Genomic DNA, 24,643 nt, shown 5'->3' on the forward strand with positions numbered 1-24,643 from the left:
CATAAGTTTCGCATAATCATAATTACTTTTCCTCAGTTAGTAGGATAATACGGACGATGTTACAAATGGCTCAAATGGCTCTGAGCACTATGGGACTCAATTTCTGAGGTCATTAGTCCCCTAGAACTTAGAACTACTTAAACCTAACCAACCTAAGGACATCACACACATCCATGCCCGAGGCAGGATTCGAACCTGCGACCGTAGCGGTCTCGCGGTTCCAGACTGCAGCGCCTAGAACCGCACGGCCACTTCGGCCGGCGACGATGTTACAGCTTCCTCACATAGTCCACCTACTACATACATGTTGCGCTTTGTCCCGTACTTCGCTGATGATAAAAGTGAGACGTATATGTAAAAATGCTAAATATCTCAAGAAAATGTCCTCAAGTTGCAGATATACCTGCAGTAGTACAAAAATTGCTTCAGTAATCGCTTCGGAATAAATAAGTGAATTAATTGACAGCACGACACTGCGTTAACTACATAAGGGCTACTATAGTACTGTACATAGTTTTATTATTATTATTATTATTATTATTAGTCGTAAAGCTCCCAACATGGAAGACGCTAAGTAAAGATGGTTCACTTCTGGGGCTTCTTATTCTTCTTGTTTGCCCACCAGGTCTTCATTCTTTGCGAGAATTCAGCTTTTCTTTCTTCGCTCCATTTTGTTCCAGTTCTCGGCGCTTTTGTCTCTGGTTTGACCTCCCATTTGTCAGCTTTAAGTTTGAAATTGTTTCTTTTGTTCGTGTCTTCAGTAGTAATGTTGGCTAATTCCAGATCTTTCTTTACATTTTTGATCCATTCTCCTCCATTAACAAGGGATGCTACGTATCTTACCATTTTTTTTGTAAGTCTGTGATCGGGAAGTCTCATTATGTGGCCATAGAATTTTAGACGCCTCTTCCTCATGTCTATCTCTATGTTAGAATATTCTTCAATTTTAGAATTTTTCTGTAATCTATACCCCTCTTTGGTCCATCTTGGTCCCAGAATTTTCCTAATGATTTTCCTTTCCTCTTTCTTCAGGTTTTCCATATCTGTTTTCCTTTTAAGTGTCAAGGTTTCGCTGGCATATAGCATTATTGGTTTAATTACCGACTTATAATGTTTAATTTTTGTATTTATAGATAGACATTTTTTATTGTAAATGTTTTGGACCAGCCCTAGACCCCTACGAGCTTTTAATATTCTTTCTTGTTGTGAGTATTTTTCAGAAATTATCTCTCCTAAATATTTAAAGTATGGTACCCTCTTAATTTCTCCATATTTGGTTTGTAACTTAGAAATTTCTAGATTTGTTGTTGTAAACACCGTTTTCTCAAAAGATATTTGTAGGCCAACTTTTCCTGCACACTCTTTTAAGGTTTCTATCTGTTTGACTGCCATTTCACTAGAATCTGCCATTATTGCAAGATCGTCTGCGTAGGCTAAGTAGGGGATTTGTAGGTCATCTTTTTTGGTTCCCAGTGATATTGGTTTCCAGTACTTTTCTTTTTTGAGTTCTTTTTCCCATTCTGCCATGACTCTATCCAGAACTAAGTTAAATAACAGAGGTGATAATCCATCACCTTGTCTAACCCCAGTTTTTATCTCAAATGATTTTGAAAGTTTTCCCATGAATTTCACTTTGCATTTTGTATTTGTTAATGTTTGCTGTATAATGTTCCGTGTCTTCTTATCCAGTCCTTGTTCTTCAAGAATTTTAAATAGTGTGGGTCTGTGAATTGAATCATATGCCTTTTTAAAGTCGACAAAGACATATACTGTAGGCTTCCTTCGCATTTGTCTCATCCTTGTAATCAATTTCAAGTTTAAAATTTGTTCTGGACATGATCTGTTTGGTCTGAAACCAGCTTGGAAATCTGAGATTTTGGGTTCTAGCAGTTTTTGTGTTCTTTCAAGAAGACAAGCTGATAATATCTTGTATGTGACGGCAAGTAAGGAGATTCCTCTATAGTTGTTCACATCCGATTTACCCCCTTTTTTATGTAACGGATGTATTAGGGCACATTTCCAATCTTCTGGTATTTCGTCAGTAACCCATATGTTTTGAATAATTTTAACTAGCTCATTTCTTGAGTTAGACCCTAGACTTTTGAGAAATTCGGCTACAATTCCATCTTCTCCTGATGCTTTGTTATTTTTGAGTTTGTTTATGTGTTTGATAATTTCTTCTTCAGTTGGCGGTACAGAGTCTTGCTGTTGCGGGGCTTTAGTGCTGGATATTGGAAGAGCTTCTGTTGGTTCTGGACAGTTTAGTAGCGTTTCAAAATATTTGGCTAATTCTTCACAGTTTTCTTCGTCGCTTAGTGCCAGATTCCCATCTGATTTCCGAAAACAGACATTTTGAGGGATATACCCTTTAATTTGGTTTGCAAAAGTTTTGTAGAATCCATGCGTATTATAATTTTTAAAATCTGCTTCTATTGATTCCAGTTGCTGAGTTACATACTTTCTCTTCTCTTGTCTAATAAGTTTATTTGAAAGTTTCCGTGTTTCTAAAAAGTTTCGAAGAGTTTTCTCATTTTTATTTGAACTGTACTTCGCAAAGGCTTCTGTACGAACTTGAATTGCCTTTTCGCATTCCATATTCCACCATGGATGTTTGTGCTTCTTCTTCAGTGGTATTTGCTCCTTCGCTATTTTTGTGATTTTTTCCTTGAATGTTTCCCAGTTGTTTGCGGGAGAATTTTCCCATTTTTTAATTGTTTCTGATTCTGTTAGTTTTTGTAGGTCAAATTTTGGGATTGCTGGTGGAATTCTTGGTGTTTTCCTTCTTGGGGTGAATTGGACCCGAACTCTTGTGAGATAATGATCTGAGTCAATATTTGCACCTCTCCTAACCTGGATATCTCTGATCTCTTTTTGGAAGTTATATGAGATGGCCACATGGTCAATTTGAAATTCTCCCAATTGGCTTATAGGGGATCTCCAGGTCTTCTGTTTTCTTGGTTTCTTATTGAACGACGTTGAGCTGATTTTCATGTTGAATTGTTGACAAAGTTGGATTAGTCGCAAGCCGTTTTTGTTGGTCAATTTGTGTGCTGGGTATAGCCCAACCGTCTTCCTGTATTTCTTTTCTCTGCCAATCTGGGGGAGTTGCTAGTCTCCTACCAGGCGCCTCCCCAGGTGGCGGATAGGGGAATGCTCACCAGATATGGTGGGTACCGGGGAAATAAAATACCCGGGGTGGACCAAAACTAGCAAACTAGGGCACGACGGTTCCACATGTCAGTGGCGGTTTCCCGACAGCGTCTGTTCCACATGTTAGTGGCGGCTGATTTGTGTTTCAAGGCTCCACAACCTTGATCCTACCAACTGGCACATGTCAGACCAAAATAAAATTACAAGTAAAATCATGGTTCGTGTATGTAATAACAAAAGTACCCCAGGTGGTGAAATCCACCCACCTAGCAGAAAGGTGGCAACCGGTCTATCGGATTCTGGGGAGACCGGACCTACACGACTTGTGAGTGGATCGGAGCACTCTGGAAAACTTCCCAAAAATGAAGATTACATTGGAACAGTAAACATACGGACACTAATACAAACCGGAAAATTATACACATTAACAGAAGAATTAAAGAAGCTGAAAATCCAAATCCTAGCAGTACAAGAGACCAGATTTCCTGATAATCAAATCACTGACTACAATGGCTTCAGAATTTTCAAAAGTGGAACGGACAGAAAAATTGGTAAAGGGGCAAACATGCTTGGTATGGCCTTTATGGTCGAAAAATCCTCAGTTAAATTTGTAAAATCTGTAAAAACTATTAGCAATAGACTAATGTTTCTTAGGTTGAAACACAAGAATAAATATTACACCCTAATTAATGTTCACGCACCCTGCAACATTGACAATAGAAAGGACCTAGACAATGTGGATAAATTTTGGGAACGATTAGAACTTGAAATGTCAAAGATACCGAGGAATGATGTCAATTATTATTATTATTATTATTATTAGAAATGTTAGATACAAAGCATTAACAGCCTGAATTCGTCTCATTTCCGCCAGTTCAGAAGTAAGGAGAGCGGCAATGAAGTGATTTACAAACAGTAATTATAGTGCACACATCTGAACTTGTTTGATTTTAATGGGGTTGCAATGTGCAGGTCAGGCAAGTGCCGCAATGCAGAGAAGTAAGGCAGGAGAAGCATGTTTTGTAAAAACGTGTACCCTCACTGTGGATAGTTAGCTTTCTTTTCAGAGAAGGAATGGTAGGTAGCACGTGCGATGTATCCGAATTCCCCCATTATTCATCTTAACACACACACATACACACACACACACACACACACACACACACATAAAATTTTTCCGGGAAAAGTCTTTCATTCTACAGTTTAGTAACGTGCTAAATCATCATTCATCCCCATTACGATCGGAGGAAGGCAATGGCAAAACACCTCCACTAGGACCTTGCCTAGTACGGCGGTGCGGGTCTGCCGCATCGTCCCCTACGCTCCTCGGAGTATGGGACCTCATCACCATCATCAAGGTGCTAAAGTTGGTGATAACTTAGTGGAGTGGAGGGGGGGGGGGGGGAGCGATTGCACTCAGCGGTAATGGTCTAAGACAGATTGGGAACCACGGCGTTAGAGCAGGGCTTGTCCGAGTGCGAATACTCGAAGAGAGCAGGCTGTGGTGGAAGGAGGCGCCGTTGGGGGAGGGGCGGGGGGGGGGGGCGGCAGTGCGCGTCGCGATGCTGTTGCGACCGTTTTAGTGGCAGCTCTGTGAGTCTGCAGACAGGCGTCACTTCAGACGCTGTAGACTAATATTCCTGGGTCGTAGCGTCTAATCGCGACGTCGTTGGAATGGATAAGAGAAAGTAGCTTCCTTTATGCAATAAGGAAAATGTGGAAACAGTATGTAGTTCCGCAAGGGCTCTCTGTAACTACCAACTTTTGCAATGAAGGCAATTAAAAATCACATTGCGGTTTTGTACAACACTGTATGTGTTATTGATTCACGTGTGCATAAGTGAACTTGACCACGTAACAAATTAGATATCTAACAGGAACAAAATTACCTCCAGATTATTCCCTGTTACCGTAATTACAGTTAATTGACTTGTTTCGGATCAAGTTTGCTTCGTCCGTCTGTAATGTTCCCCCTAGAGTTAGCGGATTTCGTGACTGTGTTTTCGTGCAGTAGCGCTGAGACGATTTCATCGCTGCTTAGTAGACGCTGCGATTACAATGAAATTAATATCTCTGTAATTGTATTATCTATGTTATTTTGAGTGAACAAGGACCGGGAACGTTTTCGTTCTCTCTCTTCATGGTCAGCCATTGTCTGGTACGGTCAAAAAAATTATCGCTTTCTCAACGTTATACAGAGATTTTGTTATTTGTGTTCATTTTACATAATAATAACTATTTAATTTCATTGTGTTTGTTATTACGACTAATCATATCTTTCTTTCCTCAGCTTTTTTCATGAACTAAATGTGGCTTACTTTGTGTGGGGTTGTCTGCTAGTGAATGATCGCGTATTAACGGCACCAATCAGTGCAATACGTTTGGTTCTCTTTCAGAATAGAACCGACATCGAAAGTTTCAATTTTCACAAAACGAAGTCCGATAGCTTTTAGGCGTAAATCACATCCCAATATTATATTCGCCAACAGACAATCCCGGTCGAAAAATAATGGACCATGATAGTGGTAATTAAATTCCAATTTCAATATTAAAAAAATATTTTTACATGATTTCTCAAGTACGTAATTTTTCTTGGTTTAATTAAGGATTCAAGTAGCCAAAGCCAGAATAATATAAAATTAAACAAATAATATCAAAACTAAAAAAAATAATAATTAAAAAACCACCATTAAGCCTAGTTTACTCGACGACATTGGGTTGCGCCACTCGTTGCGTCGAATGAGTTGCACGCAAGTGGTTTCATGTATGACTGTAGACACGGCGACACCAGTATACACTTCAGTTTCATCGTTTTGTGGATCCTTGAGTCGTGTCAGAAATGAAAGTTTTGGCAACTGCATGTCGTACGAGTTGTGACGGAGTTAAAGCTTGTTGCATGGAATCGCTGCATAAGAAAAAGTAAGAAAGGTGTTTCGATTCGTGACTGGATGGGGAAAAGACGTCAGCTCGGTTGCTAAGTGTAGTGGCGTAACAAGACAGCTACGCCACACTGAAGTAGCCGAAAGCCACGCGTAATCTCACTTAGGCTAGATAGAGGTCTGAAACAGGAGACGTAATGAATGGTAGCAAGAAAAGTACGTAGCTGCTATTCTACTTAACTTTTAATCCTTGTTGTATACATCGTTCCTGTTGAGACATGCTTTAGACGATAACTATCAAACTATGTAAGGCTAATGGCGCCTTGCTAGGTCGTAGCCATGGACTTAGCTGAAGGCTATTCTAACTATCTCTCGGCAAATGAGAGAAACTTCGTCAGTGTAGTCGCTAGCAAAGTCGTCGTACAACTGGGGCGAGTGCTAGTCCGTATGTCGAGACCTGCCTTGTGGTGGCGCTCGGTCTGCGATCTCACAGTGGCGACACGCGGGTCCGACATGTACTAAATGGACCGCGGTGACACCACACTAAGCATCCTTGCTGAAATACTTTATAACGGAGGATCCAAGAACTTCTTTTAAATATATTAGGTCACCAGAACTGTTCACGTTTCTTCCAAATAGAGTTAATTATGCGATAAGGAATAAAGGCACTGTAATGCATGAAACACTTTCACCAGAACTGAAATTACACATCTTATTGCATGCATTACAATCGAGAACTCTCGGCAAGCTATAAGATACCGTTTTAGTTGGTGATGACGCTATTTCATTAACACCAATAATTATTAACATTAACAATAATAATTATTAACATTAGCAATAATAATTATTAACATTAGCAATAATAATTAATCGAAGCAGGTTGCATTAAGAAGAGAATGGTTTGCAAACTACTCTCTTGAAAATAGAGCTGTACAGTGGCAATATTTCAAAATACTAACATATGTGAATGTGGAGCACTGCAGCGATGTTTTAAATATCTAATATTGAATAAAGAATGCAGCTTCTTGAATTTGTATAGCCTTCCCTCCTGTCAACAATATTCCTTAACAAAGAGTTGGCCAACTCTAACGATGGGATTTGAGTCTTGTAGAAGAGAGCATTGCCACAACTAGAATTACAGTTGCTTGTATTTTTCTTAATTCAGTTGTATATGTGCTCCTAACTCAATAAAAATTGCCCTGTAGCTCTGATATTGTCAACTATCTATGTCATGATCGCACATGACAGTATCACTAGCAGCAATATGTTGCTTATTTTTGTAATCAGCATCACTGAAATCCCACAAAAACCTATGCAAAGCACAGATATCCAAAAAGCGAACATTATTCTCCGTTCCCCACTTCATATTTCAGTTTGTCTACACTCTACGAACACACATAGCTTCAAAACTCATGCAGCTAATGTCACCAAAGTTGGAACACGCCGAAAGTGTTTAGTTTCACCAACGAGTTGCGCAAACGCGCGGCGCACATGAGCAGTGGCTGGTAGCGCAGTTGCCAGTAACCTAGTGTCGTCGTGTCAACTAGGCTTTAAAATGGCTCCCTTAGTATAGGACCTGTTTATGTATGTACGTATGTATGTATATGTATTAGTGTAATTTTGGTATCTAAAAAAAATTGTATATTTCTGTTACATGAAAAACCACTGAACGAGATACGGGACAATTTCAATAAGCTGGGTAATACGAGACGTGGCGCACGACCCTTAAAAGAAAAAAAATCACAACTCGAGACGTTGCTGAAGCGCAGTAAGAAAGGAGGTATGGGCATTACTGTTTTCCTTTGCACTGGTTTGTAAAAGTTAGTTAGGGAGTGTTAAATTTAAAAAAAAAAAAACGTTGCTCACAATAGATTGCAAATTTTTTTGGAGAATTTTGCAAAACGTAAGCAAGATGGCCGCTTGCTAGAACGACTGAGAATCGTCGCTAGACTTATTTATCGTAAATCGCCATACATTAACAGTAATTCTTATTACATAACATTTGCCGTGTATAACTCGAGGAGAATTAACGGTCAATTTTATTAAATTCAGTGAGGCGTATTTCTTTAAATTCATGGGCAAAGTTGGTAGAAACATTAAAATGGCAACAACTCCCGGAGTAGAGTCAGACGTAGACAGTGACGAGCAAAATATGGCGAGTCACGAAACTCAAAGTAATGAATTATCGGCGGGTGAAAATGCACCTACGGGCGAACGTACTGAAGAACCTTCCCAGAGTGAATCAGTACCCACTAATTTCGCGGAACTGTTCACATTTTTCAAAGAACAGATGCAAGATTTACATCGCGATGTTCATGAACAAAATGTACACTTTATAGAAGTTCAGGAGAATGTAACAGTTTAGAGGTTAAGACTACAAAATGTGACTGACAATTTAAATGCAATACTGCAAACTGCAGCCACTGAAATTAAGACTAGTATGACTGTTAGTTTAGACGCAAAACTTCAGAATGTGACTGACAGTTTGAATAGAAAACTTCAAGCTGCGGCCACTGAAATTCAAAATAATATAACCACATTAGTAAACGAAAATTTGAACGCCATAGCCCATCAGATACAAGAAAGTGTTCCCGCACAAATTCGAAACGACCTTGATAGAAAATTCAGTAACGTTGAAACTAACTTCAAAAATATTCGTGATAAATTTGACTAAATGCGAAAAACATACGAGCACTTGCCCGAAGCTGTCAATCATGTAACCAAGGAGGTCGCGCAAGTTAACGCAGTTCAAAGCACATTAGAAAATTCTGTGCAGCAAATAGCTACACTGGTACATGCACTCGCTATCGTACGGGAGAAATCTGTAGAAGCGAAGTTTATAGAGAAAGCCAATCAGTTTACTCTTGACTTTGTAAACTGGTTGAACATGAAAGATAACCAATTTCAAGATTGTTTACGGAACGAATTGCCCGTAATCGTAAAGAAAGCGACACGCGAAGCTTTGTCTGCAGCAAACATGTTAGGTGGAAACACCGAACAGGTTTCTAAATGGAGACATACACTTACACAAGAAGTAGACACGTTAAAGAAGGAGCTTGCAGCGATAAAAGACGCAGCAGGCGAGTCTGATTTACGTGTCAGAGACGCAGACTGTTAACATCTCGAGCAGCAACACCAATCAGCTGTTCTGCAACAATGCGCAGTCCGCAACCCGTTCACGTAGCTCGTTCTCTTTCTAATATATTTGTGGAAGAGAGTTCACTAAAATACAGACATTTCCAAAGTTTAACACCGAATCGCAAAATACCACACCCTGTCATTTTTATCAAAAGCTTCCGCGGTATACTACCAAAATCATGGAATGATAAACAGAAAATACAGTTTGTCACTACCTATATTCAAGGTGACGGAGCCTTATGGGTAAGTGAAGTAAAAGATTATTGCCGTACTTATGAGGTGTACAATCCCGAGATGTGCAATAACAAAGGTACATTGCGTAAATATTCTGAGAAGTATATAAATAAGACGAAATTTTGGGATGAACCAATGCCCAAACATGAAGTGATATGGCTTTTAAAATCAAAATTACCAGTCTTAAAAAGGAAAACTACTTCATGTACAAGATTCAGACGTAGAACTTTTCATGTCAACGCTTGATTCGATTGACCTGTTGCATGAAGAAGCGAAATTGAAACGGGGGCAGTAATGCTCAAGTATCGAATAACAACAGTAATAACTATTACCAATATCACAATAAAAATGGTAATGGTAACAAATAGTTTGCCTCAATCTTAGAATGGTAATAATAACCTAGGGCAAAGGGATAGAAGAAATTCTCCTCCTTTTAATAAGAGGCGTAGGCAAGACAACAGATATCATCGAGGGTACAGTAATTACAACAGTAATAACAGTAACCAGCCAAACCGCTGGCAACCACTTCCACAGCAGTCAAACAGTAATTGGCATCCTAATACAGGAATCAATACACAATCAGCTGGCGCTTCTGCACCACCGAACATTGCCGCTGAACACGGTAGTTGTGGACAAAACTGGAGGCAACAGCCACCAGTAAGAATTGTTGAAGTAGTGGGCAACACTAAGCCCAGCACTTCAGAGGCGTTAAACTTAATGCGACCTCATGCAGCTCTCATATGGCATTCGTGGAAGAAACAGGGCACAAATGTCGTGATAGCGTGTATTTCATAAGATATAATCAGGGCAAAAATCTGAGTGATTAACTTTCCGAAGAAAACCATTTGTGTAAATTAACACAAAGGGAAACAATCCAAGCTTCGTTTCATGCAGTAGTAGGTGGAATACCCACCACAGTTATTGTTGACACGGGCGCGGCTAAAAATTGTATGGCTTTAGAATACTATAAGATTTTTGAACTTCAGACACCACGTACGCGGCAGGTACACAATTTTACGGTCGTTGGTGCGTTTGGAAATAAGTCAAAGGGAGTACGTATGCACACTCATGTATGACGCAGGTAATGGAGCTATAGAGAGCACATTCCTGGTTTATCAGTAAGCTGCGTATGGGGAGTAGATTTCTTACAAGAAAGAGATGCAGTAATTGACCTTTCTTGTGGCAAATGTATATTAAAAGTGAATGGGAAGAGGATAACTCTACCACTCATTAAAATCAAGCCGGTTCACAGTAAGTTATGTCAAGGAGTCCAAATCAAATACATAAAACCAGAGATAATTTCATGTGACAATCAATTTCCTCTGTTGCCAGACCAAACACAGCCCAGTCAACAGCAATTTGATGTACAGTCTTGCAGACAAGAAATACAAAGCAAAGTTTATGAATCAGTTTATTTAAACGCTGTACAATAAACCGAACTGATTGACCGTTTAAACAAATGTATGTCTCTTTTTGATGAAAAATCCGGTATAATTAAAGGATATGTGAATACAAAGTAAATAAAGCCTCATGAAACATCTTGCCACTCTACCTATTCTGTCCCGTGCGCCAACAGAGAAGCTGTATCGAATGAAATCAGTCACATGTTACAACAAGACATAAAGAAATATTTTATTGATTAAAAATTTCGTAGATTGGATGTGCCTATGTAAATATTACGATAATTTGTAAATGTGTTAGTATGTAAGACAGTTCTCAGTGTACATAGTAGTCTTAAGATAAATTTTTCTTTCGTCATGTGCATAAGTGGATCTTAAGTAAACCTTTTGCTGAACAACAAACTTTCACATTAGTAGTAGAAGTTCAGGAATAATCTTTTAAGTAAAGTCATTTCATTAACATTATGAAGAGAAAAGTAACAAGAGACTTATTTTGATGTAATCTTAGTCACATTTTTATGGATGCAATTATTCCATTTCTTTTCTAAGTAAAGAAAGTATGGCAGAAGCCATACAGATGATAAAGTTTTTCTATCAGTTGATTTTAAATTTTGTACAAATGCAATGATTTGTAGTATAAAATAATTTTCTGTTTAAGCCTAGCATGTAGTTTTCAAATATAAACTGCAAGCTACTATGGGTCGTATTTTTAAAGTGAAGTGATAAAACTATTGAGATTTTAGTCCAATAGCAACATTGTGCTACAAGCAGATTCGTATTCTGCACTAATTCTCGCGACTAATTTCAACGGTACACACCAGTTTGTGTGAGGTAAAACAGTCAATGATGTCCTTAGCTGCAGTAGTAATGACTAAACTCGCATTACATACTGAAGAAAACTACCGCAAACAGCTACACAACAAAATTAATGTCGCGAAGAATTTTAAGACGAAAAAGTTAGAAAGTTATAGAACATAAACACTACGTAAATCGTACAGTTAGTACTTACTACAGAGTACATAAGCTGTGGGATTTTTCTTTGAGCACATTTGTAAGTAACATGATACGTGCGACAGAGGCTGAGTCATAAGTTGTCAATGGCAAACAGAACTGTCAGTGGTGAAGTTGTGCACTCAAATTTGCATTTCAAGAGCAAAGAGAAATATGTGTTATCAAGAGATGTTATACGCATGATAATACAATTTCGCCTGATGAAATAAATACAAACACTTCGCACTAATGTCGAAACTGGGCGGCACTTTTAGTGGCAAGTGTACTTAATTTGTTTACTCACCCAAACGACAGCTTTGAAGCGATGTGATGATCCGCTGGAATGGAACTCAGTGAAGTGCTGTTACTTGGAACTCAGATGATGTGTATCGCGCATAAATTGTGGAGCAGACTGTAGCGCTGGAACTTTATGAATGTGTTGTCACGTGTGACTATTAGACGCCCACGTGGAGCTGAGCGCTTAAGAAACGAAACTTTGATAAGCACTTAGCAAATATGTGTAATGTACAGTATTCTGAGGACACTAATGAATGTGCGGAAACCGAAACTAACATGAACGTGTTTGTGCAGTAACGGTGTTGATGACAACCGACAGTAAAGTGCATGAACAAAAACCATACATTAGACCTTTTGTATCGCAACGCAAAAACATGTGTACTATGTAACCCACAGCTATCACCGGACAAACTGATGTACGAGGGTTGTTTTTTTAAGCAAGGGCCGTTTTTATTTTTAAAAAAAAGATACAAATACTTTTGTAAAAAAACTTTTATTTTCTGATTCTACACACTTTTACCTATTTTTCTACATAGTTGCCTTGTTTATTTAAGCACTTGTCATACCGTACAATTAAGTTTTTAATTCCCTCTTCAAAGCATTCGGCCGCCTGCTCCGACAGCCAAGAGTTCACGGCCGCTTTCACTTCATCGTCGTCATTGAAGCGCTGCCCGCCAAGATGGTGTTTCAGGTACCGGAAAAGGTGAAAATCGCTAGGAGCAAGGTCGGGGCTGTATGGTACATGGTCCAAAACTTCCCAGCCAAAAGAATCAATCAAATCCAGAGTCTTTTGAGAGGTGTGAGGCCTAGCGTTATCGTGCAGGAGCAAAACTCCTTTTGTCAGCATGCCGCGCCTTTTGTTTTGAATTGCTCTGCGGAGCTTCTTTAGAGTTGCACAGTAGGCATCTGAGTTGATTGTCGTTCCTCGTGGCATAAAGTCCACTAGCAAAACACCGCGCCGGTCCAAGAACACAGTTGCCATAATCTTGCGCTTTGACAGCGTCTGGCTTTGACCTTGACGGGTGAGGTTGTGTGTCGCCATTCCATCGATTGTCACTTGCTTTCGGGAGTGATACGGGATACCCATGTTTCATCTCCAGTGACAATTTGACTCAACATGTCATCCCCTTCTTCCTCGTAACGAATCAAAAAGTCCAATGAAGTGGCAAATCTCTTCCCTTTGTGGTCCTCTGTGAGGAGTCTGGGTACCCACCGAGAACACCGTTTCTTAAAGTTTAGGTTTTAAGACACAATTTTGTACAAAACCGATATTGAAACTTGTGGAAATTCCAAAGAAAGAGTGGAAATTGTGAATATTCTGTCCTCACGAATCTTTGTTTCGACTGCAGCCACCAAATCATCAGTGATCACAGAGGGCCGGCCTGAGCGTTCTTCGTCATGGACGTTTTGACGGCCATTTTTAAACTCTCTAACCCATTGACGCACTTTACCTTCACTCATTGCATTCAAGCCATAAACTTCTGTTAACTGACGATGAATTTCTGCAGCTGATAGGCTTCTCGCGATCGAAAAACGTATCACTGACCGTATCTCACACGCGGCGGGCGATTCAATAATCGTAAACATTATAAAGTAGCACAGCGATGCGTACAAGTCAGCTACAGAGCTGCAACTTGCATCAGTGTGAACGGGAAGGATGTCGGCAAGTCTCGCGGCGGCTTGTTGCTGCGTCCGTGCGAACTACGGGACTATAAGCGCAAACGGCCCTTACTTAAAAAACAACCCTCGTAAATTAGTGTTGCAAGTGATTACAACTACCTACTAATCAGAATTCTTTTTAGGGAATATGTATTAAAAATTGTGTTACTGGCTCCGATCTATGAATATTTCATGTAATCCCTGAATCCTGAGCTGACTGGATCCAGTCGGGTACAACCGGTCCAGAATTCAGCAATCTTCTTGCTCCATCGCAGATGCTCACACGAATGCAGATTCGTCAACATCGCGAGCACGCCGCCGTGATCGCTCTACACCATAGCAACGGCGAATGCGGCAGCACGACTGACTTCGCCTACAATGCGTCGTGTTTACAACCGTCGTGCAAGAATGAATAATGTGCAACTGAGTGATTATTGTAAACTGTTTCAAAAAATGGTTCAAATGGCTCTGAGCACTATGGGTCTCAACTGCTGTGGTCATTAAGTCCCCTAGAACTTAGAACTACTTAAACCTAACTAACCTAAGGACAGCACACAACACCCAGCCATCAGTTTCAAAAACCACACGTATTTCTATAACAAAACCCATATGATGATTCCTATGTGTTTAATATGAACATTTCAAAACTCAAACTAAAATCACAAGGACAAATAACTGTAATAAGTGCTAATTTCCTACCTTGATGTTTTTTTTCTTCTAACGTAATTTGTTCATCCTGATTAATTGTACTAAATGATCTGATTTTGTCAACGTATACTGAGAAAAGATTGCATGCGAAAAACGGAACTGGATGCCTATGCTTTTCCTGTCGTTTCGCCAGGTTCCGGCAGGATCGCACCCGAATGGGAAGGGAAATTACATTCCTGGCAAAGCCAAAACAGGCTCCAGCTCAAACAAATAAAATGATGAAAAAAAGGACAATCTAAAGACTAAAACTTAATGAAGCTATGTAAATTTTTAAAACTTTTTACAAAGACTTGACAAACTTTTAAAAATTTTGGGGGCTGTGTAATGTTTCCCCAAGTGTTAGAACGGATTTCGTGACTGTGTTTTCGCGCAGTAGCATTGAGACGATTTCATCGCTGCTTAATAGACACTGCGATTACAATGAAATTAATATCTCTGTAATCGTATTATCTATGTAATTTTGAGTGAACAAGGACCGGCAACCTTTTCGTTATCTCTCTTCCTGGTCAGCCATTGTCTGGTACTGCCAAAAAAATTATCGCTTTCTCAACGATCTGTAGAGATTTTGTTATTTGTGCTCATTTTACATAATAGTAACTATTTAAATTAATTCTGTTTGTTATTACGACTAATCATACCGTTCTTTCCTCAACTTTTTTCATGAATGTGATAATTAAATGTGGCTTACTTTGTGTGGAGATGTCTGTGAGTGAATGATCGCGCATTAACGGCACCAATCAGTGCAATACGTTTGGTTTTGTTTCAGAATAGAACTTGCATAGAAAGTTTCACTTTTCACAAAACGAAGTCCGATAGCTTTTCGACGTAAATCACATCCCAAAATTGTCTTCGCCAACAGAGAATCTTAGTAGAGGAGCCCAGCTAAAAAATATGGACCATGATGGTGGTAATTAAATTCCGATTTCAATATTTAAAAAATATTTTTACATGATTTTTCAAATGCGTAATTTTTCTTGATTTCATTAAAGATTCAATTAGCCAAAAGCCAAAATAATATAAAATTAAATAAATTATTTCAAAACAAAAAAAATAAATAATAATTAAAAATTCAGCATTAAACGTCTGAGATATGCTTGAATGCTGCACTGAAATTTCTTTCGCTAGTCACGTCTGAGGCTGGAACACAATACGTTCTCCTCGCTGAATCAGATAGCCTGGGAAAGAGATCACTGTTACAATTTCAACTCTCAAGCGGATCATCGTCGTCGCCTCTATCCATTCGGGTTAAATAAAATTTAGCATCATCCGTTCATTGAATATGGTATGGGCCGAGGCCTAGTCACTCCGAAATCAGGGGACTTTATCGTCTGCTGAGCGCAGCTGACATTCACTCAGTGGCATTATGCAAGTATTTGCAGATATAACAAAAATGGAGTAATATTTTACTCTAGATTTTGTTCTAGTTTGTCAGAAACTGATGTTTCATCACGTATATGACTGATAATATGTAACGTCTCATGTCCATCAGACCAAAATTTTCAGTAAGCGGAAGGCTGACCACAGAAATCTTACTATTCTGAGCAACGTCCGTATTTCGACTTTCGCCTCTATAACGCAGCGCTCTTTCATTTAAAACGATAGCTATATTGTACTGCCAAAATATTGGTGACACAGAAACTGGCGTTTTGCAGTTGAATGCAGTTTTCATTTGCTGGACAAGCAGCGTGTATTAAACAAGAAAACTGGATCTATAGTAGCTAGACGTTCTCCTGTATCTTCAGGCCGTGTATTAGAATTACTTTCCAGTTTGTGCACCCGTAAAAAAACGAACTGAATTTTTGGATACTTCTCGCCTTCCACAATGCTTATTTCTTCTGTGCATGTTTCTAAAAATGTCACGACTTGTTTTTCAGTGTTTCTGTCATGACCAGTAAGTTTTACAGAGATACCTCTCCCCGGAAACATTTTCATAATTTTAACGCACTGCCTAACTACAGCTACAAGCTTTTTCACATACTCTTCAATCTTGTCTGTATCGAATACACGTCACCAGCTTTCTTCATGAAACGCACAGTGTCTTTGGTACCATAGGTCATGGAATAAACCACTGCAACCTCATTTATCAAATAATGGTCATAGAACATGTCGTTGAGGACTGTGTTCAGAACGTGTGTAATGCATACATTACGCTGAAAGGTTGCAGTGCCTTGCACATATTACCGCCTCGGTCAGTGACAGATTAAATCTTATCAAAATAATTTGAATAATGTATCCTCAATGTAGTTCTCAATAAATTCCAGAGATTTTTTTCTTCCCAGAAAAGAGAATTGTCACCAATATCATATTTCGCAGTTCCTTAAATTGATAAACCAAATGCGCAGTAATAGATATGCTACACATTTTAGTATATGTATCTGTCACACACTGAAGTGCCAAAGAAACTGGTACAGGCATCTGTATTCAAATGGTTCAAATGGCTCTAAGCACTATGGGACTTAACATCTGAGGTCATCAGTCCCCTAGACTTGGAACTACTTAAACCTAACTAACCTAAGGACATCACACACATCCATGCCCAAGGTAGGATTCGAACCTGCGACCTCAGCAGCCGCGTGGTTCCAGACTGAAGCGCCTAGAACCGCTCGGCCACCGCGGCCAACCATGCGTATTCAAGTACAGAGATACGTAAACAGGCGGAATACAGCTCTACGGTCGGCAACTCCTATATAAGAAAATAAGTGTCTGGTGCAGTTGTTAGATCGGTTACTGCTGGTAAAATGGCAGGTTATCAAGATTTAAGTGAGTTTGAACGTGGTGCTATAGTCGGCGCACAAGCGATGGAACACGGCAACTCCGACGTAGCGATGAAGTGTGGATTTTCCCGTACGACCATTTCACGAGTGTACCGTGAATATCACGAATCCGGTAAAACACTAAATCTCCGACATCGCTGCGGCCGGAAAACGATCCTGCAAGAACGGGACCAGCGACGATTGAAGTGACTCGTTCATCGTGACAGAAGTGCAACCGTTGCGCCCCATCGATATGGGCTTTCGGAGCCAAAGACCCACTCGTGTACCCTTGATGACTGCGCGACACAAAGCTTTACGCGTCACCTGGACTCGTCAACGCCGTCAATGGACTGTTGATGACTGGAAGCATGTTGCCTGGACGTTTCAAATAGCATCGAGCGGATGGACGTGTACGTGTATGGAGACAACCTCATAAATACATGGACCCTGCTTGTCAGTAGGGGACTGTTCAAGCTGGCGGAGGCTCTGTAATGGTGTGGGGCGCGTGCAGCTGGAGTGATATGGGACCCTTGGTACGTCTAAGTACGACTCTGACAAGTGACAGGCACGTAAGCATCCTGTCTGATCACCTGCATCCATTCATGTCCAGTGTGCAGTCCGACGGACTTGGGAAATTCCAGCGGGACAATGCGACACCCCACACGCCAGGAGTTGCTACACAGAATAGCTCCACGAACACTCTTCTGAGTTTAAACACTTCCGCTGGCGATGAAACTCCTCAGACATGATGATTATTGAGCGTGTCTGAGATGCCTTGCAACTTGCTGTTCAGGAGAGATCTCCACCCCCCACCCACCCCCCACCCCCGTACTCTTACGGATTTACGGACGGCGCTGCAGGATTCATGGTGTTAATTCCATCCAACACTACTTCAGACATTAGTTGTGTCCATGTCACGTCGTGTTGCGACACTTCAGCGTGATCGTGGGAGCCCTACATGATATTAGGCAGGTGTACCAGTTTCTTTGGCTCTTCAGTGTATATCTGCTGTACATCAATATACATTCACATGTTTGCCTGGATAATGTTGGGCATCATGCTCTCCCGTATATCATCGGCTTGTCTTTCATTTTTTCATGATACTGTAGTAAGATGAAACAAATTGTTGGAGACGTCTACGTGTACCAATTCTGTGCGAACGTTTACAAGCTCCTGATATAAAGCGCGAAATTCTATACCTAATGTTAAATGAAGAATATCTGTGGCATATAGTTCTATGTACCTTTTTAATTACCGTAGCTTTCAATGTAACTGGCAACGCTTCAGAATTTACAGTTTGTTGTGTTCTGCAGACGTGTGCCTTCTGATTTGCGATGGCGAATCTGTAAGGAGAACAGAGCACTTGCTACAGCACATGTAGCGAATATCCTTACCAGCCACTAATGAAAGTCTCTCCCATAAATTGTTTCGACCATCGTCTTTCGGTCTCAGGATGTATTCTTTGGAATCAGTTTTCACTTTCACGGTGACCTTCATTTCAGATTCACGCGCCGTTATCCTAGAGCGGGGACTTACCGGCGCTCGAGTAGACGGACGGATAATTGGAGTGTGAGACGCTCGAACGAGCTTCAAAGAAGACGAGTGCAGCTGCTCACGCAGTCCAAAGCGGCTTTATCGACATCTGCCGGACGTAGGCGGAGCTACATACACTGAGCAATTTGGCCGAGCGCTAGCTTCAGGTGCAGACTTCTAGTACCGGCCACGTTGTCCTACCTCACGGACTGGCAGCGGCCGAATGATGTCGATGGCCGGCATGTTGACGGCTCGCGGCGAGGGCGGTGTTGTCCAGGAGGCGAACTCCTGGCCACGATGTCCGACTGTCGGATCACTACGACGCTAGTCATTAAGTGGTTGGTCCTAGTACGATCGTCGACCGATCGGAGCTTATGAACGACCGTACGGCGGACGGTCGCGTAGAATGACGGGCGTAGATGACTGCGCAAGCGGACGTCGGCAGAGCGACGATGCTTTCCGAGCCACACTGTGGTCGGCCGCTCCACTGCAGTCGCCGACTCGATGCCGGTTGGGCCAGTTGGGCGGTCAGAACTGATACGCTCCAGGATCATGCGTGTTGACATGCGTGCGTCGCAGGCGTTTCTTGGTTGGTTGGTTGATGTGGGGGAGGGGGCAAAACAGAGAGGTCATCGGTCCCATCAGATTAGGGAAGGATGGGGAAGGAAGTCGGCCGTGCCCATTCAAAGGACCAACCCGCCATTTACCTGAAGCGGCTTACGGAAATCACGGAAAACCTAAATCAGGATGTCCGGACGTGGGTTTGAACAGTCGTCCTCCCGAATGCTAAGCACTGCGTCAGGCGCTAGGCGTCACCTAGCTCCCCCGGCCACAGACCTGCAGGAGCTTTCTGGACTTCGGTAACGCGCCACGTTACCGACTGGGTGGGCGTAACGACGTACTGAGGCCGGCCGTGATTGCCAAGTGCTGGGCCATCTGAAATCACCATGGTTACTGCGCATTCGGCTTGTTTATCAAAAATCTCAAAAAATGGCTCTGAGCACCATGGGACTTAACATCTGCGGTCATCAGTCCCCTAGAACTTAGAACTACTTAAACCTAACTAACTTAAAGATATCACACACATCCACGCCCGAGGCAGGATTCGAACCTGCGACCGTAGCGGTCACGCGGTTCCAGACTGAAGCGCCTAGAACCGCACGGTCACACTGGCCGGCCCAAAAATCTCAGCTCTACCTGTTTTACACTTGGAAATTTCTCCCAGAGTATTGACCTGCTGATTGGATGGCTAGCATATTTTGCATTTTTCACTCAACACTGTCTTATAGAAACTTTAGAGGCAATGAAGCTAAGATAAAAAAATAATTATTCTACCAAAGCATGCAGTAAGGCTGTTGGGTGATTCCCTGTCAACAGGTCTAAGGATCCCCTCTCTGCTATCTCAGAAGCGTTCAAATTTGCTGTGCTGGTTTGCTAAACGACCAAATGAAGATCTCAGTACCTTGTGAGTAGGGGCCTCTTAAAGTGCCCCAAACTTTTAGGATCACAGAGGTGGGGACTCTAAAAGAAGTATTTCGAAATCAGGAACCAATGATTGGAAGTGGGTATTTCTGCCAGTACAAGTCTGGAATTAGTTGTGCCTGTTAGGCCTGAGATTGTAAATGCTGATAACAAGCAATTGTCAGTAAATCGACGTTCGTGGCGCTACCTTGAAAAACAGTACATATTCGCCTGCGATGTGACTATCTTGAGGTTTACGTTTCTCTGCTGTTCATGAGTAGTTGGGACGTTCCATCGTACAGCAATTTTCAGATGAACATGTGTTGTTCAGTGCAGCAGCGTGTAGCAGTTTGTAAGCCGATGTACAGGGAAAAGAAATCTCTATAATTGAGAAAAAATTATCACCCAGAGCAACGTACAGACATCTGCCTGAAAATCTCGACAAAGAATTGTTTGTATAGTTGAATTTGCCAAGACACTGCTGGAAAGTGTGGCAGGAGATTCGTCAATAATCACCAGTCAATATGCCCATGGAATGCACACTTCGAAGTACGTAGTTTTGAAAATAACAGTGGCGCTGCAGTTACTCACCTCACATAAACAACATGCTTTGGAGAAAAGAGAACCACTTGCATGAATATCAAGGGCTCAGATGGAAACCCAGTTGTAAGCAAAGAAGGGAAAGCAGAAAGGTGGAAGAAGCATATAGAGGGTCTATACAAGAGCGTTGTACTTCAGGACAATATTATGGAAATGGAAGAGGATGTAGATGAAGATGAAATGGGAGATACGATACTGCGTGAAGAGTTTGACAGAGCACTGAAAGACCTGAGTCGATACAAGGCCCCGGGGGTAGACAACATTCCATTGGAACTACTGACGGCCTTGGGGGAGCCAGTCCTGACAAAACTCTACCATCTGGTGAGCAAAATGTATGAGACAGGCGAAATACCCTCAGACTTCAGGAAGAATACAATAATTCCAATCCCAAAGAATGCGGGTGTTGACAGATGTGAAAATTACCGAACTATCAGTTCAATAAGTCACAGCTGCAAAATACTAACGCGAATTCTTTACAGACGAATGGAAAAACTGGTAGAAGCCGACCTCGGGGCAGATCAGTTTGGATTCCGTAGAAATGTTGGAACACGTGAGGCAATACTGACCTTACGACTTATCTTAGAAGAAACATTAAGGAAAGGCAAACCTACGTTTCTAGCATTTGTAGACTTAGAGAAAGCTTTTGACAATGTTGACTGGAATACTCTCTTTCAAATTATAAAGCTGGCAGGGGTAAAATACAGGGAGCGAAAGGCTATTTACAGTTTGTACAGAAACCAGATGGCAGTTATAAGAGTCGAGGCGCATAAAAGGGAAGCAGTGGTTGGGAAGGGAGTGAGACAGGGTTGTAGCCTCTCCCCGATGTTATTCAATCTGTATATTGAGCAAGCAGTAAAGGGAAGAAAAGAAAAATTTGGAGTAGGTATTAAAATCCATGGAGAAGAAATAAAAACTTTGAGGTTCACCGATGACATTGTAATTCTGTCAGAGACAGCAAAGGACCTGGATGAGCAGCGGAACGGAATGGGCAGTGGCTTGAAAGGAGGATATAAGATGAACATCAACAAAAGCAAAACTAGAATAATGGAATGTAGCCGAATTAAGTCGGGTGATGCTGAGGGAATTAGATTAGGAAATGAGACACTTAAAGTAGTAAAGGAGTTTTGCTATTTGGGGAGCAAAATAACTGATGATGGTCAAAGTAGAGAGAATATAAAATGTAGACTGGCAATGGCAAGGAAAGCATATCTGAAGAAGAGAAATTTGTTAACATCAAGTATAGGTTTAAGTGTAAGGAAGTCGTTTCTGAAAGTATTTGTATGGAGTGTAGCCATGTATATAAGTGAAACGTGGACGATAAATAGTTTGGACAAAGAGAGAATAGAAGCTTTCGAAATGTGGTGTTACAGAAGAATGCTGAAGATTAGTTGGGTAGATCACATAACTAATGAGGAGGTATTGAATAGAATTGGGGAGAAGAGGAGTTTGTGGCACAAGTTGACAATAAGAAGGGACCGGTTGGTAGGACATGGTCTGAGGCATCAAGGGATCACAAATTTATCATTGGAGGGCAGCATGGAGGGTAAAAATCGTAGAGGGAGACCAATAGATGAATACACTAAGCAGATTCAGAAGGATGTAGCTTGCAGTAGGTACTGGGAGATGAAGAAGCTTGCACAGGATAGAGTAGCATGGAGAGCTGCATCAAACCAGTCTCAGAACTGAAGACCACAACAACAACAACAACAACAACATTAATAACACATCAACAATCGGCCTTGCGGCTTTGGAAGGATGTCCACGATGGATTTGATACTCAGGTTACATTCAATGACTAGTCCACGTTCGAAGTCATTGAGCTCTCCTGGCCGACCCATCCTGCTGTTAGTGCTTCTCGCTACTGGAAACACAATACAGGTAGCTTTTTTGCTAACTGGTCTGTCAGCGTAATACTCGTGGGTGTGACTCAGAATTCGAAGGAATCGCTTCGCAGGTGATTAGAGCTGCTTGTTACGGAATGCCGTGCAGACCTGGAACCTACGGGACGCTGAATAAAGCATCGGGCGGCGGCGATGCTGTGTTTTTTTTATGCATGCGGGGGTCGCGCTGTCTGCCCGACCACCCCAGCATGAATAAGCGGATCCCGTCAGCGGAGCACACATCCGAGTATTAGCGCCGGCGTGCGTTCCGCTTACATAAAGCGCTGGCGTATTTCCACACGGACCCGCCGTACTGCTTTCTGAAACACGCTCAGTTTCCTTCTATTCCTTACCTACTCATTAGCGTATGCTTCTGCTGCGAGAGGTTTCTTGTAGATTATCATGGATTCGGCACTATTTCCTGGAACGTCCAGGATGTGAATGTGATACACCGGTAAATATCTTTAACCAAAAATAATTTTTCATAACTCTTGGAAACTGTGGGCAATTCGCTGCTGACAAAATCACAACATCATAAAGGCTGCAAAGACCAAGTGTCCAGCTGAGATGAGCTGTCCCACATGCTTCGGTATGCAAATTGTAACCTCCCAAGAGATTAATTCCGTAACCTCGCAATAAAAAAGGTGACTAACCTACCAATAAAAATGTGACTCATATGTAACCTTACAACAGAAATCTCGTAATGTAACCTTTCAATAATTAACTGACTGTGAATCTAAACTGGTAAATCTGGACGTCATCAGTGGTGCGTCATGGACCTGAAAATTCATTCTGAATAAACGGAAAATTCTTACCTCAATGATGTCGCGTATATATCTGCTCCTATAAGAAATTTTTCTGGCACAGTCCAGTGCAATGCTGGCCACTACATTTTGTTATGTATGACAAACAACTGATTTTCTTTACGATAATTCGCATGATTCTGGACAGGAGAAATTAGTAAAAACTTTAAATTCAGATGAATGACTGTCAAGAGTTATCTTTATAAGAAAGATTATTATTGAAAGATTTTTTTGAAAACATTTACATGGGACTTTGATATAACAATAGTACAATTAACATATGCGTGCGGCAATAAAGAACAATAATATACCGAGCGAGGTGGCGCAGTTGTTAGTACACTGGACTCGCATTCGGGAGGACGACGGTTCAATCCCGCGTCCGGCCATCCTGATTTAGGTTTTCCGTGATTTCCCTATATCGCTCCAGGCAAATGCCTGGATAGTTCCTTTGAAAGGGCACGGCCGGCTTCCTTCCCCGTCCTTCCCTAATCCGATGAGACCGATGACCTCGCTGTCTGGTCTCCTTCCCCAAACCAACCAACCAACCAATCAACAATAATATTTTGCTTCTATCTTATACTACATCGCTCGGGCACCACCATCGTTCTCCACCGGCCTTGGTAATTCCAGAACTCTACTGCTCTTCACGAGCTATAAAACACCACTACTGGACTACATTGTCCGCACTCCAGGACACAAAAGCTCTCTGTGAGCTACACAACTCGGCAACTGCTCTCTACGAGCGACCTGACCCAACCGCCCGACTGCGAGCTACTACTCTTGCAGCTGCCGACACTGCTCTCTGGTCCGCGATTCTATTGTAACTCACATATCGCAGGCAGCGTGTGAGCAATCCATCGAAGTTACATGTGCTCGAGTGCGCTAGCAATAAAGTCCATAGTCATGGACCTCTTACAAAATGATTTGCAATTTAATAAAACCAAACAAAGTAGCTACGAGTAACGACACCTACATTCTGCACGAGATTACGCAGCAGGTTACTCATTCAGGCGTTCGCATGTCGAGTGTGGGAGTATAGTGGTCAGCTTTGTGCCAATAGAAGATAAGTCGACCAGCAAGTATCAGAATTCGACAGCAGGAGGTTTCAGCCTACTGAGACTGCAGTTTGCCATCCCAGTCTACTGCTGTTCAGGAGAA

This window comes from Schistocerca serialis, chromosome 4 (assembly GCF_023864345.2).
Source record: "Schistocerca serialis cubense isolate TAMUIC-IGC-003099 chromosome 4, iqSchSeri2.2, whole genome shotgun sequence".
NCBI classification, from domain to species: domain Eukaryota; kingdom Metazoa; phylum Arthropoda; class Insecta; order Orthoptera; family Acrididae; genus Schistocerca; species Schistocerca serialis.